Source organism: Procambarus clarkii, chromosome 40 (genome assembly GCF_040958095.1).
Source record: "Procambarus clarkii isolate CNS0578487 chromosome 40, FALCON_Pclarkii_2.0, whole genome shotgun sequence".
NCBI classification, from domain to species: Eukaryota; Metazoa; Arthropoda; class Malacostraca; order Decapoda; family Cambaridae; genus Procambarus; species Procambarus clarkii.
In genome coordinates, this window is record NC_091189.1 from 14213902 (window position 1) to 14229913 (window position 16012).

Genomic DNA, 16012 nt, shown 5'->3' on the forward strand with positions numbered 1-16012 from the left:
TGTGTGTGTGTGTGTGTGTGTGTGTGTGTGTGTGTGTACTCACCTAGTTGTGCTTGCGGGGGTTGATCTCTGTTCCATCGGCCCGCTTCTCAAATGTCAATCAATCAACTGTTTCTAACTACTAATATTTTTTTATTTTTTTCTTCACACACACACACACACACACACACACACACACACACATTTACTAAGGGGCCTGGTAGCCTGGTGGATAGCGAGCACGACTCGTAATTCTGTGGCGCGGGTTCGACTCCCGCACCAGGCAGAAACAAATGGGAAAAGTTTCTTTCACCCTGAATGCCCCTGTTACCTAGCAATAAATAGGTACCTGGGAGTTAGTCAGCTGTCACGGGCTGCTTCCTGGTGTGTGTGTGTGTGTGGTGTGGGGAAAAAAAGTAGTTAGTAAACAGCTGATTGACAGTTGAGAGGCGGGCCGAAAGAGCAAAGCTCAACCACCGCAAACTCAACTAGGTGAATACACAGGAAGCAGCCCGTAACAGCTGTCTAACTCTCTGGTACCTATTTACTGATAGGTAACAGGGGCATCAGGGTGAAAAACTCTGCCTATCTGCTTCCACCGTCGCCGGTAATCGAACCGCGGAACTCAGGACTACGTATCCAGCGTGCTGTCCACTCAGCCAGTGGAGTGGCCAGCCATTGCTGGACACAAACATCCGCACACACATCCACATAAACATCCGCACACACAAACATCCACACACTAGGAAGTGATGTGGTGGAGGCTGACTCCATACACAGTTTCAAATGTAGATATGATAGAGCCCAGTAGGCTCAGGAATCTGTACACCAGTTGATTGACAGTTGAGAGGCGGGACCAAAGAGCCAAAGCTCAACCCCCGCAAGCACAATTAGGTGAGTACAATTAGGTGAGTACACACATCCGAGGCGCGAGGATTATGACGTCACATGTTGGGGTGTCCATAGTGATGGTTGTTAGGGGGGGGGTGAGCGTGTAGGGACGAGACCTGTACTAACCTGCTCTACTTACTGACAAATAAGTACTCTGCTGTAAGTACTGTACTGTAAGACAAGGCCTCTTATTGTTGCTTTTCTCCTCACATTGCTATCAAACAGCATGGGTTGATCAATCAACCCAATTAGCTTTCACAGCAATGTTATTTTCAAATTTCTTCTCAGCTTTGCTAATTCGGGTTTATTAATTTCTGGGTCTCTTTATAGATCCTCTCTAACGTTCTCAGTTCTTTGTACTTTGTAATGGTGGCGGGGAGGGACTTAATGTGTGAGAGGAGGGCGTTGTGGTACAATACACACTCCACAGTTTTCAGAGTATAAGTATATTTATTATAGTGAGTATATATGACATCTATGTAAGATAAAAAGTCTATTTGTCCAGGGATGGAGGCCAGATTTTTGCAATAAGTTTCATGCATCTTTCCATGGTGAATTTCGAATGTATTTTGAATTTCGAATTTCGAATTTCGTGTTAACATTAGACTTTCCAGCTGTTATCGATTAAATTTTCCGAGAGGGAGAGGAGCATAAGAGACCCGGGCACAGCCGGGTACCCCATTTAGTGCATATGTATGAAGCCACTAACAAAAGACGAGCTCGTTTAACACCAAGACCTTCCCCTGACCTTTCACTGGTGAAGATGTGACCGCGGAGGGTGGTGAAGCTCTCAGAGTTGCTCCGTTACACTTGTTGTATTCCTTCTCTTACGTAACTCAAGATGACTAGTTTTTGTGACGTGTCCTGGTGACTGGAGCAGGCGGCGTGGCCAGCCTCAGGAGCCTGGCACAACACCCTCCACCGCCGACAACTCTGGAAACACAAACCGAAACTGTCTCTAGTTTCCGCTTGTTACAACTTGTAATAAAGTTGTTACATCTTGGCTTAACGTGTTTATGACGTATTCGAACGTTGTTACAACTTGTTATATTGATTGTTATAACTGGTTAGGTGTTAAAACTTGTTCGAACGTTGTATCAACGTCGTAGTTTCGGTGTGTGTTTGGCGGGAACTGCCTTCACCTGCGGCGAGGGTGATGGCTCCTCCACCGGTTCTAGGGAGGGGGGGGGGCAGCACTCAGTATATAATGAAAATTATATCAAGAGGAGCCTTGCCGGAGCCCTGGACCTATCTTTCATGGTCCTGCTGATCACCAATGTGGGATCACACACCCCGGGAAGACTGGCAGACGCCTAGCACGTTCCGCAGTATTTACCTGTCGTCGTGGACATGTACACGCAGCCTAGGCTGGCAGCCTCAATAGGGAGCCTCCAGTGACAGCATTGATACACATGTGCCCAACACATGTACGACATCCACACAGTATTTCCAAACTGTTTTTAAAAATATCACTGCAATGGTAAATATTATAAATATAGTCCAATAAAACGAAGGCAGTGTAACACAGGGAACGTGCACAATGTCGTAGTGTTACTACAGCCGCTCCACCTGCCTCGCTCCTGCTAAAGTTCTCCCAACACCTAACAAACTAATTACATTTATATTCAAATGTAATTAATACATCATAAAATAGTATTAATTAATACGTTATTAATCGAGCCCCCCCCCACCCCCAGGTCGAACTAACGACCCTTCCCAGGATGTAACCCTACAAAGATTGCCTAATTCCTATTTACTGCTAGGTGAAAAGAGGCATCAGGTGAAAGGGAACGTACCCAACTATTTCTGGCCCGCCCGGGAATTTAAACCGGGGATTTTCTATGAAATTTTTTCGCCCGTTGTTAAATTTTGTATTTCAAAAAGACATCACATGGAACTTAAATTTTTGGACAATTATTAATTGTCGTAAAAAACTATATATTGAGACACTATCATTTACTTGCACATGACGAATATACACACAGTGTATATACATGGAGAGTATATATGAGTACACTTACTGGCAGGTCAATAAAATTTCGTGGTGACCCTAATAACCCTCCAGAGGGTGATAGGCTTCACCCAAACACAAAACTAGAAACTGTTAAATTTCACATATATTTTCACCAAGTATACTAGCCGCTCTTATGTGGGAAATAGGGATCAGTTACCACTTGATCATGGCTCTAGTGTTGCTTATTTGTGTTGGCGCTGTGTTGCTTGGGGCATACTTCATGATTAATGCTGCGCTTGTAAGCATCTGGGGGTTACTTACCGCGCACAACTGTCCTTATGGCTTGTTGCTGCCCTCCGCCACCACTGAGTCTCTCTGCTGGCTGAACACTGACACCAGGAGCCACTACACTGTGCTACACTGACACCAGGAGCCACTACACTGTGCTACATTGACACCAGGAGCCACTACACAGTGCTACATTGACACCAGGAGCCACTACACTGTGCTACATTGACACCAGGAGCCACTACACTGTGCTACATTGACACCAGGAGCCACTACACTGTGCTACATTGACACCAGGAGCCACTACACTGCTACATTGACACCAGGAGCCACTACACTGACACCAGGAGCCACTACACTGACACCAGGAGCCACTACACTGCTACACTGACACCAGGAGCCACTACACTGTGCTACACTCACACCAGGAGCCACTACACTGTGCTACACTCACACCAGGAGCCACTACACTGTGCTACACTCACACCAGGAGCCGCTACACTGTGCTACACTCACACCAGGAGCCACTACACTGTGCTACACTGACATCAGGAGCCGCTACACTGTGCTACACTCACACCAGGAGCCGCTACACTGTGCTACACTGACACCAGGAGCCACTACACTGACACCAGGAGCCACTACACTGTGCTACACTCACACCAGGAGCCACTACACTGTGCTACACTCACACCAGGAGGCACTACACTGTGCTACACTCACACCAGGAGCCGCTACACTGTGCTACACTCACACCAGGAGCCACTACACTGTGCTACACTGACACCAGGAGCCACTACACTGTGCTACACTGACACCAGGAGCCACTACACTGTGCTACACTGACACCAGGAGCCACTACACTGTGCAACACTGACACCAGGAGCCACTACACTGTGCTGCACTCACACCAGGAGCCACTACACTGTGCTGCACTCACACCAGGAGCCACTACACTGTGCTGCACTCACACCAGGAGCCACTACACTGTGCTGCACTCACACCAGGAGCCACTACACTGTGCTGCACTCACACCAGGAGCCACTACACTGTGCTGCACTCACACCAGGAGCCACTACACTATGCTACACTCACACCCTCAGCCGTCCCAAGGGAGCAGCTGGAAGGAGACCTGTGTTTACATTCCCTCTTTTTGTAAATGTAAATTACGTTTACATTTACACGGAACAAGGATAGCCAGCTTGTTCCGTTGTCTAATTTTCATACTTTAGTCTAATTTAACTATTTGAATTCATAATTAATGTGAATAATTAATAGTTTACAGATATTTTAGTTAATTTCGTAAGTATAATTGTAGAATTTAGCTCTGATATTGGGATTACGGGTCTAAAACCTGAGAAAAATACGGAAGCCACTAGGTCATCACTAGGCTTATATACACACTTATTGGGAGGCCGGTGCAAGGTAACACCCTACTTGATAAGAAAGGCAGTTCTCACATACCTCTGATGACAATATAGAAGAAAATAGTTGCCATTGTATTTATTATATTGATCCTTATAATATTACACAAATAATAACTTAATATACATTACTATGTAACGCGTATGAATGACGCTTGATCCAAAATGCTGCATATTACTGCACTGTGTAGATAGGATGGGACTCTCAGTAGCAAGTCTGGGAAGAAACCAAGGCAAAAATGCAGCCTAATCCTTGGGAAACCTCGGGCAGGAACCTATCCAAGCCGCTTGAACCAATTCCAGTCAGTCGGGCAGGAACCTAATTTATGCCCCAACAGTTTGGCTGACTGGTGGAGCAACAAGTTCAGGACAGGAAAGGTCTACTTCAGCATGGTAAAGTAGAAGACATATTACCTCAGGGAGTCACAAAGTCCTCTCCATTTATCATAGTTTTAAGACTTGGAGATGACGCACCCAACAATTACTCGTAATTACTGATCGTATCTCAATATTTTATCTGTCTAGAATGATTAATGGTATAGTTGATTATTCGGCTACCGGGTCGGTAATCTTTGCTCTAAATACTTTGTCCTCTGCAACGAATTGGTGCGGAGGACAAATGGCGATGGCCAGTTAACCTGCTCGCCCTATGCTAAATCTAGCCTTACTTAACCTAGCTAGAATAGTCTAAACTAACCAAACATCAACTAACCTAGTCCATCTGTGTTAGAAGAAGCCTGCCCTCAGGCTGTGCTCGTCCAAGCTTTGGAAATTTGAACGTATTTTGTATTCAAAATAAGTTTTTTTTTCTCATATAGAAGTTATTATTATACAAATTGGTAGAGCGCTCGTCTCTCGAGCAGGAGGTCAAGGTGAATTAAATTGTTATTATAATTTAGAATTTTGTGTATAGTTAGGCTAGACGCTCAGGTCCTGTTGAAAATTATATGTATTTGCTGTGCGTGCGTGAAACATTTATATAGAGGTGTAATTCGAACCAACCGTTCTTAGGCTCGTTAAAGCTGCGGCTGTCCCCCCCCCCTCCCCCCCAAGACGCATCCATCAATTTTACCATACTGTTTATTATTAATAGGTTTGTTGTCATTTATATATTATCATTATCATTTATCAAAGTTTTATGTATATGAAGCAAGTAGCCATTGTTTACGAGGACGGGCTGAACTAGCACCTGAAAGAGGGACTCCGCTGTTGCTCCGTCGTTTCTGGAATCCCTCTTGATTCTGCATTCCGCGGTTCCCTAATTTCGTTTACATTCAGGGCCTTCTGCGGCTCTGTAGGGGTCGCGGTGCAGGCGCTAGCAGTCGGTGTTCAGGGCTCTGTAGGAGCTAAAGGTCGTAGTTCAGGGCATTTTGCAGGCGCTAGAGGCCGCGGGTCAAGGCCTCTACAGGCACTAGAAGCCTAGCTATCAAGTCTTTACTAGCGTCCCTAGCGACCAAAGTTTCACTAGCTCTCCAAGCTTAAGCTTCCTTAACTATTAATCTTCACTAGTTATTCTAGCTATCAAAGATTCGCAGCCTCCCCTAGCAACCCTAATATGTTTACAATTAAATTTGTTCCAGGTCGTCAGTAAATAATAATTACATTTTCTATTTGATACTTGTCTAGCAGACAGCTGTAATATAACACCTCTGGACAGCCAATTACTCTGCTGCATTGCTCTGTCTTGGCGCCACGTCAGGCATGATTGCGAGCCTTACCTCTTCTAGGCAAACCGCTTGGGCTGGACGGTCTTGTTTCATGCAAGTTGGGGTTCAATCCCCGACCGTCCAGGTGGTTGGGCACCATTCCTTCCCCCCATCCCATCCTAAGTCCTTATCCTGATCCCTTCTAAGTGCTATATAGCCGTAATGGCGTGGCGCTTCTCCTGATAGTTCCCCTCCCCTTTCCCCCTACTAGAAGTGGCTTCCTGACCGCCTTGAACACTGCACCATGTTCCGTGTCCTGTGACATTCTTGTCTCCAACCATGAGCTAAATGATAACATTTTCTCCATTACCTGGCAAGTTGTTGTATGTTCTACTGGTAACAGCCAGAGTCCCATGACTGGTAAGTGTACATGCATCCTTCCCTTTCTCTGTCCCTGCTGCAGGAGGCCCTGGCCCTTGTCCACCACTGTCCCTGCTGCAGGAGCCCCTGGCCTTGTCCACCACTGTCCCTGCTGCAGGAGGCCCTGGCCTTGTCCACCACTGTCCCTGCTGCAGGAGGCCCTGGCTTTGTCCACCACTGTCCCTGCTGCAGGAGGCCCTGGCTTTGTCCACCACTGTCCCTGCTGCAGGAGGCCCTGGCTTTGTCCACCATTGTCCCTGCTGCAGGAGGCCCTGGCTTTGTCCACCACTGTCCCTGCTGCAGGAGGCCCTGGCTTTGTCCACCACTGTCCCTGCTGCAGGAGGCCCTGGCTTTGTCCACCACTGTCCCTGCTGCAGGAGGCCCTGGCTTTGTCCACCACTGTCCCTGCTGCAGGAGGCCCTGGCCTTGTCCACCACTGTCCCTGCTGCAGGAGCCCCTGGCCTTGTCCACCACTGTCCCTGCTGCAGGAGCCCCTGGCCTTGTCCACCACTGTCCCTGCTGCAGGAGGCCCTGGCCCTTGTCCACCACTGTCCCTGCTGCAGGAGGCCCTGGCCTTGTCCACCACTGTCCCTGCTGCAGGAGGCCCTGGCTTTGTCCACCACTGTCCCTGCTGCAGGAGGCCCTGGCTTTGTCCACCACTGTCCCTGCTGCAGGAGGCCCTGGCTTTGTCCACCACTGTCCCTGCTGCAGGAGGCCCTGGCTTTGTCCACCACTGTCCCTGCTGCAGGAGGCCCTGGCTTTGTCCACCACTGTCCCTGCTGCAGGAGGCCCTGGCTTTGTCCACCACTGTCCCTGCTGCAGGAGGCCCTGGCCTTGTCCACCACTGTCCCTGCTGCAGAAGGCCCTGGCCCTATCCATTCGTTCTCGACTCACAATCGGGGATCCCGGGTTCGATTTCAGGGTGGGACAGAAACGATTAGGGAGGTTTCCTTTCGCCTAATGCATCTGTTCACCGAACATTAAATAGGTAGCCGATAATTGTTTGGGTAGGATGCAACCCAAACAATTATCGGGTCAGTAGTTTAAAAGGGTCAGTAGTTTAAAAGATGGGGGGGGGGGCATATATATATATATACACAGGCTTCGTGTCCCCGGCGTGCTTGCCACTCATCGTCCACTCCCACTCCTCAGACAACTGCAGCTACTCACAGCTCTCAGCTCTCTTGGTCCGTCAGCTGGTCTCAATTATGTAGCATTTCTCTGTACCTTAGTCTCCAACTGTCTTGCGTATTTGATTACGTTGTTAACCTTCTTTATCATATTCTTTACCATATTGATCTAGGTGGTGTTTGTGTTGTAGGTGACGGTTGTGATGGAGGCGCCTGGGAGCTGACCACGGCGCCAACACCCTCCTAAAACAATATAGTTAACGCCTGACTTGTTTAGAAGGATCAGGCTACACTGGGGGCGGCGAGGCTCGCTCTCGGTGACGTCACGTCTTCACCATCCCTTCGTCTGCCCTCTCAGGAATCCGTGTGACGTCGGCTTCTCTCCGGGTCCTGCTTCCCCAGGAGGGTTAACATCCCCTCCCCTCGACGTGTTCCCCAGTGATCCATCCCCAGGCCCCATCACCACCATGGCCGCCTCTCCTCCTCCTCCCGACATGAGACTCGACACCAACAAGAGCAGTGTTTGTTTATTTGCACTCGGTTGATACACGCGTGTTGGCCACAGTGTGGCTCATCGCACTCTCCTGCCCTGCTGCTGCTGATGTTGTGTCTGCTGCTGCTGCTGTTACTGGTGCGTGTTACTGACACACACGTGCTGGTCACACTCGGACCATGGTATTCTGCTGATATTTATGCTCCTCCATCACCTCCATGTCCTGCTACACCTGCTTGTACTCCAACAAGGGTCCCATGCATAAAATACAATATTTAATGTAGTTTCACACCTTAATGAGAACAGAGTAGATGGGAAAAATTTTGATGTTCACATTGACGAAAACTGATTATAAATTGGCATATAAGAAAATATAAGTAAAAATTGTCTAAAATAGATATTGTCTCTAAAATCCGGTACTCGCTCTGACTTGTTAGCACTTTATTATTCGCTAACCTATCCATATCTCACAGTATCTTTCCTTCGGGATTTACAACCCAAAATTACCTACGATCCATTTTAAGTCAACATAAATCAGGAGTCAGAACAAGAACAAACTGCAGTGACAACCACAACCCGGCACCCTCACTACAATCCGTGAGTAGGTTATAAATCAGGTCACTACACACACACACTCTCAAGTGGGCTCTACATCTATGGAAGTCTGAACTGCACTACTAATCCTGACCTCAAGCGCTTCCTCGAGGGGCCGCAACAGAACCCTGGGGCACCGCACGTGAAACAAATATGTATTTGACATTCTTAGAGTGCTATTCAACCAAAGAAGAAATGCTATACAAATTATCGACGACGTTTCGATCCGTCCTATGGACCATTATCTAGTCGATTTTTGTGTATTGCTGTCATTGTAAATATTACAAGCTAAAAATATATGCCTTTTGCTTTCATCAATAAGTGTCATTTAAATACTGTACATTACTTGCTAAATTGCTCAAACAAAACATATACGTTAGCTTACTTCTTGTTTAGTATTAAGTCTTCACAGTATTAAACCTGGCATTAACGTAAGTTTAAATACTTTTATTGAGATAATGAAATACATCTCAAAAGGATAGAGTAGCTTAGGCTATCTCTACCCTCCAGTAATATGAGTTATGTTATGCCGGGAGCGTTGTGCGGGGTCCTGTCTTAAAATAACAATTTAAAATAGTTTTAAATAACAATTATTATTATTATTATATTCCTAATTAGGATTATGAATAGATTTTGGCTTCTGTAGATTTTTTTATTGGGGGGAGGGGATTAACTACATTTGAGATCATTAATAGAGAGGATAAATAATATTGGAATTAGGACAGTCTTGAAGAACACCATTATTAATGTAATGACAGCAGGATTGATACTATCAACAATGGCAGAGACGGGACCATTAGAACAGACAGTACGACAGGGGGGTTCTCGGACAGTACGACAGAGGGGTTCTTGGACAGTATGACAGGGAGGGTTCTCAGAACAAAAGGAGAAATGACAGCAGGAACATTCAGGAAGCATTGTACGAGGAATTTATATATCATGCTGTATACATACGTGGCAGGAGTAAGTACATGGTTGTCACCAGAGTACGGAGAGAGTAGACCAGCCACTGGTGTACACCTGAGTCTCCCTGTACACTCCTGGTCAGTGTTGGTGTACTTGTGCACCTCCCAGGCCCCAGGCACGCTCCCTCACAACCCGCCTCACCCCCACTTTTCCAAATATTCTCATAATCATAATATAAATAAATAAACCAGTTTCAAAACAGCGTGTGCAAGTGTGAGTAAGACATGTAGAGACTCGTAGCAAGTGTCTCACAGTCTGGTGCTAGTCTACAAGAACTAAAGATGGCGACTTATACATTATTCACCATCCATCACATGATGGCGCTTCCTCTTACTTAGCATTCGTCACACCACTAGTTAATGGTATTTCCTCTTCACGCATGCCAGGTAACAAGCGTGTAAACGACACCTTTTCTACACAGGATACACACACACACACACATGCAGATGATTCATAAAAAATGCTAGGAAGTGTGAGGTAATTCTTAGTGTGGTATTTGTAATATATTAGGCTGTGGTGGGTGTACCAACCTCAGTGGTGATGAGGGCCCTGGCAAGTCACTCGGAGGTAAATATGATCTTTGTCTTGTATATTATTTAATAAAGGAAAACAAAATAGGCAGGTAGTAGAGTTACTCAGTAGACAAAATATTAAAGTGCTTGCGAGGCTGCATCAAGTATAACATTTGGGGTTTATGGCTCATGCTCTGTGATGAAATGAAAAATTTATTTATTGAGAATTATATAAACTATATATAAATGAAGTATTGATGTAAATTGTAAATATGATCTTTATATTGTATATTATTTAATAAAGACAACAAAACTAACAACAAACTACAATAAGTTGACCAGACCACACACTAGAAGGTGAAGGGACGACGACGTTTCGGTCCGTCCTGGACCATTCTCAAGTCGATTGTGATGTGGAAGTAGAGACAGGCAATAAATAGGCATGAGAGGGATGAGGAGCAAAGGTGTAGTAGAGGGGATAGTAGGAAAACGAACTGCAGAGGGCCTATTGGCCCATGCGAGGCAGCTCCTATTAACCACCGAATGAGGAGATAGTAATAGGAATAAGAAGAGGATAGCAAGGGAACGTAGAAGACAATGAACAGAAAAAGAGAGAAAAGAGAAAGAAAAGGAAAGAGAAAGAAAAATAAATTGAAGGGCAAGCTTATGTTAGATCACGTTTGTTAGAAAGATTAGAGCATTTAAGTATATACTGTGAAAGGGAAGAGTCCACAGCAACAAAGCCAGGACTCAAGTTCATGTTGGGTACATTGTGTATAAGAGCCGATTCTACAAGACGGCGTCTCTGTAGAGTAGAGGCAAGAAAGATTATTTTGGAGAAAGACCAATCAGTGGGATAATTAGAATCCCTCACATGACAGAAGAGAGCATTGTTAGTGTCTGCAGACTTAACACCTCTCTTGTGTTCTTTAAGTCTGTCATTCAGTGTACGGCCAGTTTCGCCAAAGTATTGGAGAGGACAAGACGAACAGGAAATAGAGTAGACACCAGCAGCATTAGAAGCAGTGTGAACTAGATTGCTACGAAGTGTGTTAGTTTGTCGAAGGGCGAGTTTAATGTCAAGAGGATGAAAGGTATTGGTAAAAGTTTTGAGTTTAGATATGAAGGGAAGGCATAGTACAGTGCTACTAGTGTTGGAAGCAGGTTTACGATGAAAGAAATTTAGTTTCGCTTGAGAGTAGGCACAGTTGATGAAATGCAAAGGGTAACCAAGGCGAGAAAATGATCTGTAGATAAAGACAATTTCAGAATCAAGAAACTGAGGGTCGCTGAGGCGTAGAGCGCGGAGGAAGAGAGAGACGAGGACACTTTTCTTAACGGATGGAGGATGGTAGGAAAAGTAATGAATGTACATGCCACTGTAACAAACTACAACTAAAAACCTGTGACAGGTATTTATATGTACCTATTTAGCTTAACTAATGCCTTAACGGGCTTGGGGAGGGTTAAGTTCCAATAGCATCGTCTTGATTTCATTATTACAAGATATAATCTGGGACACGTCCAGGCGGCGAGGAGCCATTATCTGAGTCGTGGGTATTCACCTAGTTGTGCTTGCGGGGGGGGGGGGGGGCTTGAGATCTGTATGCAGGCGAGGAGTCACAATAACGTGGCTAAAGTAAGTTGATCAGACCACACACTAGAAGGTGAAGGGACGACGACGTTTCGGTCCGTCCTGGACCATTCTCAAGTCGATTGAGATCTGCTCTTTCGGCCCGTCGCTCAACTGTCAATCAATCAATCAACTGTTACTAACTACTAACTCCTTTTTTTCTTCACACAAACACACCCCAGGAAGCAGCCCGTAGCAGCTGTCTAACTCCCAGATACCTGTTTACTGCTAGGTAACAGGTGCATCAGGGTGAAGAAAACTCTGCCCATCTGATTCCGACGGCTGCGGGGATCGAACCCCCGGTCCCTAGGTCCACGAGTCAAGAGCGCTGTCCACTCAGCCACCAGGCCCGGAGTATGTGTGTGGTATGCCCAGAGGTCCGGGTGGTGGTGGTGGGGGAGGTGACCCGCCACGCTACTCATCTAACAAGGCGGGTCTTGTGCACGGGACTAATCACTCTCCCATCGCCGCCAATATATTGCTGTTTCAGATGTTGTTTGGACTCCACACAGGTTTTAATTTAATATAAACAAATAATTATAGTTTATATAAACAAATAAGTGTGTGTACAGCTTAGAATGCTAGAGTAGGCTGCGTGTGGAGCCAGCACCCGGGGAGTCTTGGAGGTAGACGGCTCCAGGGACACCAGCTTGTCTCAGTATGGTCATCCATCAAGTATAATATACCTCCAACACTTGAGGTATTATATTATACCATCTGGTATAATACCACACCTAGTTGTGCTTGCCGGGGTTGAACTTTGGCTCTTTAGTCCCGCCTCTCAACTGTCAATCAACTGGTGTACAGATTTTTGAGCCTACTGGGCTCTGTCAAATCTATGTATGAAACTGTGTATGAAGTCTGCCTCCACCACATCACTGCCTAATATATATGTTTCACTGCACACGTCTCACACCAGTGGCCCTCCGCCTTGCTGCCCCAATCCACATCATATATAGGTGTATTTGCGGAGAGGTGGTGGCCGACAGGTACGGCCAACATGGCCTAATCTGCCAAAGCACAGGGGGATGGCACTCGAGGCACAGTGAAGTTAACGACATCAAGAGGAGCCTCACCACAGCTGGATGCCCAGCTGAGAGAGACCCCCCTTACCTAATGCCCAGTAATTCTGATGCTCTTATTGGGCGCTCGGATGGTATCACAGTGAAACCTTGGAAGAATGGCAAGCAGTGGGTATGGGACTACACATGCGTATCAATCCTGGCTAACACCTACATTGACTTCAGTGTTGCACAACCAGGTGGCGCTGGCTGCCACTCACAGGGAATCAGCCAAGTCCCATAAGTACAGAGAACTGGATCACTACTAAAATTTTGTGCTCATTGCTTCTGAGACACTCGGCGCCTGGGGTAAGAGTGCCACCAGTTTTTTAAAGGAACTGGGTTCTATTCTAATTGAAACAACAAGAGATGTGGAAATGAAGGAGCAGATGTGCTGGTTGCTGAAGGCGCTGAAGGTGACCATGTTGAATACTTCATACCCAAGACTTTTATTGGGTATGAAGTATTCAACTTCATACCTCAATTCAGTATTCAATATATTCATTCATACCCAAGAATCTCTTGGATACAAATATCCATGGAGATACGGAATGGAAACAACCGTTGATCAGCGAAGTTGCAGAATCTGTGGTGAGAGTGATGGACACCGCCTTGACCACTAGCTACGTGAATGTGAACACCTGAGAGACATCAGAAGTATGTGTAGAATGATAAACCCCACATTGTTTGAGTTAGGAAAACACTATTTGTCAAATATTGATGCAGTTCTTAAAAGATTCCCCCATTTTGCGCCCGCAAGATAACGTAAGCTTTTAAGGGTTGACAAATGTTAATCTTCTTGTTAAAGGAGCTGTTCACTTGAGACAGTTAAGCAAGTCCCAGCTGTGTCTGGGTACAAGTGACAGCTAGGATGAACAACCCAGCGGGTTTTCTTCCTGATGAAGATTAAGCCACCCAAAATGGCACGGGCATGAATAGCCCGTAAGTGGTGTCCCTCTTGAGCCATTGCCAGTATCAATAGATGATACTGGAGATCTGTGGAGGTGCGACTGCACCCTGCGTGACGGGAGATGTCTCTCGTGTTTTCTTCCTATTGTGGAGTGTTGTACATGCTGCTATGGCGGTATGTCCAAACATAAGAAATATTGAGAAGATTCGTGTTAGAATTATTAATCTTACCTTTTCGGTCATATTCAACAACATATGTTTACAAGAAAGACTGCTACCAATATATACTAATATAAAAACGCACGACCCAACAGCAAGAAACCTACTAGCCTGCACAATAAAATATCGCCAAGATTATATATATATATATATATATATATATATATATATATATATATATATATATATATATATATATATATATATATATATATATATATATATATATATATATATGCATGATGAAACTATATTACACAAAATAAGTTAAAACTTGGTTATATACAAGATACAAAATTATTTGTCACAGGCTGTCGAGTTCCTCCAGCATCTGAGATAGCGGACAGGAACCCTGAGCGCAGTGTGCTGTTGTTGTGGTTTTAGATTCAGCCACTCGCTCCAAACAGTTGCAAGTAGCACGGGCTATGGTGATCCCGCAGTGGTGCGTTTTCCCTCTGTGTTGACACACTGAGGCGCTGGGAAAATAAGCTGGTGGCTCTAGGGGCATCTTGTTGTTTCGATTAGCTTAGAACCCAGAGTCTTCATAATACTCGTGGCACTCTTGCAGCAGGCACCAGGTCTCTCGGAAGAAATAAGGAGGAAAAAAGAATAAAATAAAGGAGAAATAAGGGCAAAATAAAGGGGAAATAAGGACAAAATAAAGGAGAAATAAGGACAAAATTGTAGCGGTGATCGAGTTCTCTGTACTTTACAAGACTGTTTATTCCCTGTGGACAGCAGCACCATCTGGGTGTCCAACACTGAAGTCAATGTTGGTGTTCCTCAATGGCTGGTAAAGTATCCCCAAGGTGTGGTGATGATATAGTCCTGTGCTTCTGTCATGATATATGTATCTCCAAGTATATATTCACTATAAGACCTTGCTATACTGATGTGCTCTTCATCAGGGATATTTTTTTAATGTTCTATTTGAATATAAATTCTTGAAGGTTTAAGTTAACCCTCGTGTTTGTGTGAGAGTAATACATATGTTTATGAACGTCCTCCCCCCCCCACACCTCCCACAGTGTGGTAGATAGAGTAGACACATCTACCCACACTTCCCATAATGTGGTAGATAGAGTAGACACATCCCCCCCCCAAACCTCCCACAATGCACAGCTCATGTTTACATGGTGACGTCACGAGACAGAGAGCGTGGTGAGTGCAGGTAATGATTCACCACCTCGGTCACAATGGTGTGGTTAGTGGTTACTAAGGTCGTCCAGCAGGTGGGGGGGGGGGCGGGGGGTTGTTAGTGGAGACCACAGGGTTCAACGATCTCGTGTTGATATAATCATTGTACTCTGTAGATCAGTTAATGACTTGTTGGTTACTCTGATAACGATGCTGGGTGTGATTCTCTCTACTGTTGTGACTGGTTGTTCTCAGGACATACGGGTTGTTAGATCAGGAGAAACAAACGCAGCAAGGACAAGCGTATGCGGTGTACGCGCGTGCGCAGTGACGAGGCTGAGGGGGGCGGGGTGGTAGGGGGGGGCAACACCCTCCACACACCTGTGTTGCCATACACATCTACACTTGTCGTCCCAGAGTCACGCTACACAAACACCCACACCTGTTGCCCGCGCCCCCCCCCCCCGCCATACTTATTGGCTGATCTTCACACACACACACACTCATCACACACTGCCTCACACACACACACACACACACACACACTCATCACACACTGCCTCACACACACACACACACTCATCACACACTGCCTCACACACACACACACTCATCACACACTGCCTCACACACACACACACTCATCACACACTGCCTCACACACACACACACACACTCTTCACACACTGCCTCACACACACACACACACTCATCACACACTGCCTTTCTCACACACTCATCACACACTGCCTACAC

General features: G+C 45.8%; 1 long non-coding RNA gene across 2 annotated transcripts in view; it reads right to left on the reverse strand.

Annotated features, from left to right (window-relative positions):
• Positions 1–16012, reverse strand: part of LOC138372936 (uncharacterized) — a 97098-nt gene that overhangs the window by 36969 nt on the left and 44117 nt on the right. Inside the window, exon 1 of one of the 2 annotated variants that reach the window (XR_011231009.1) lies at positions 1619–1861. This is a non-coding gene — a long non-coding RNA (uncharacterized lncRNA). Of the gene's footprint in view, positions 1–1618; positions 1862–16012 lie in introns of those variants that run through there. The other variant, XR_011231008.1, reaches the window with a different exon arrangement.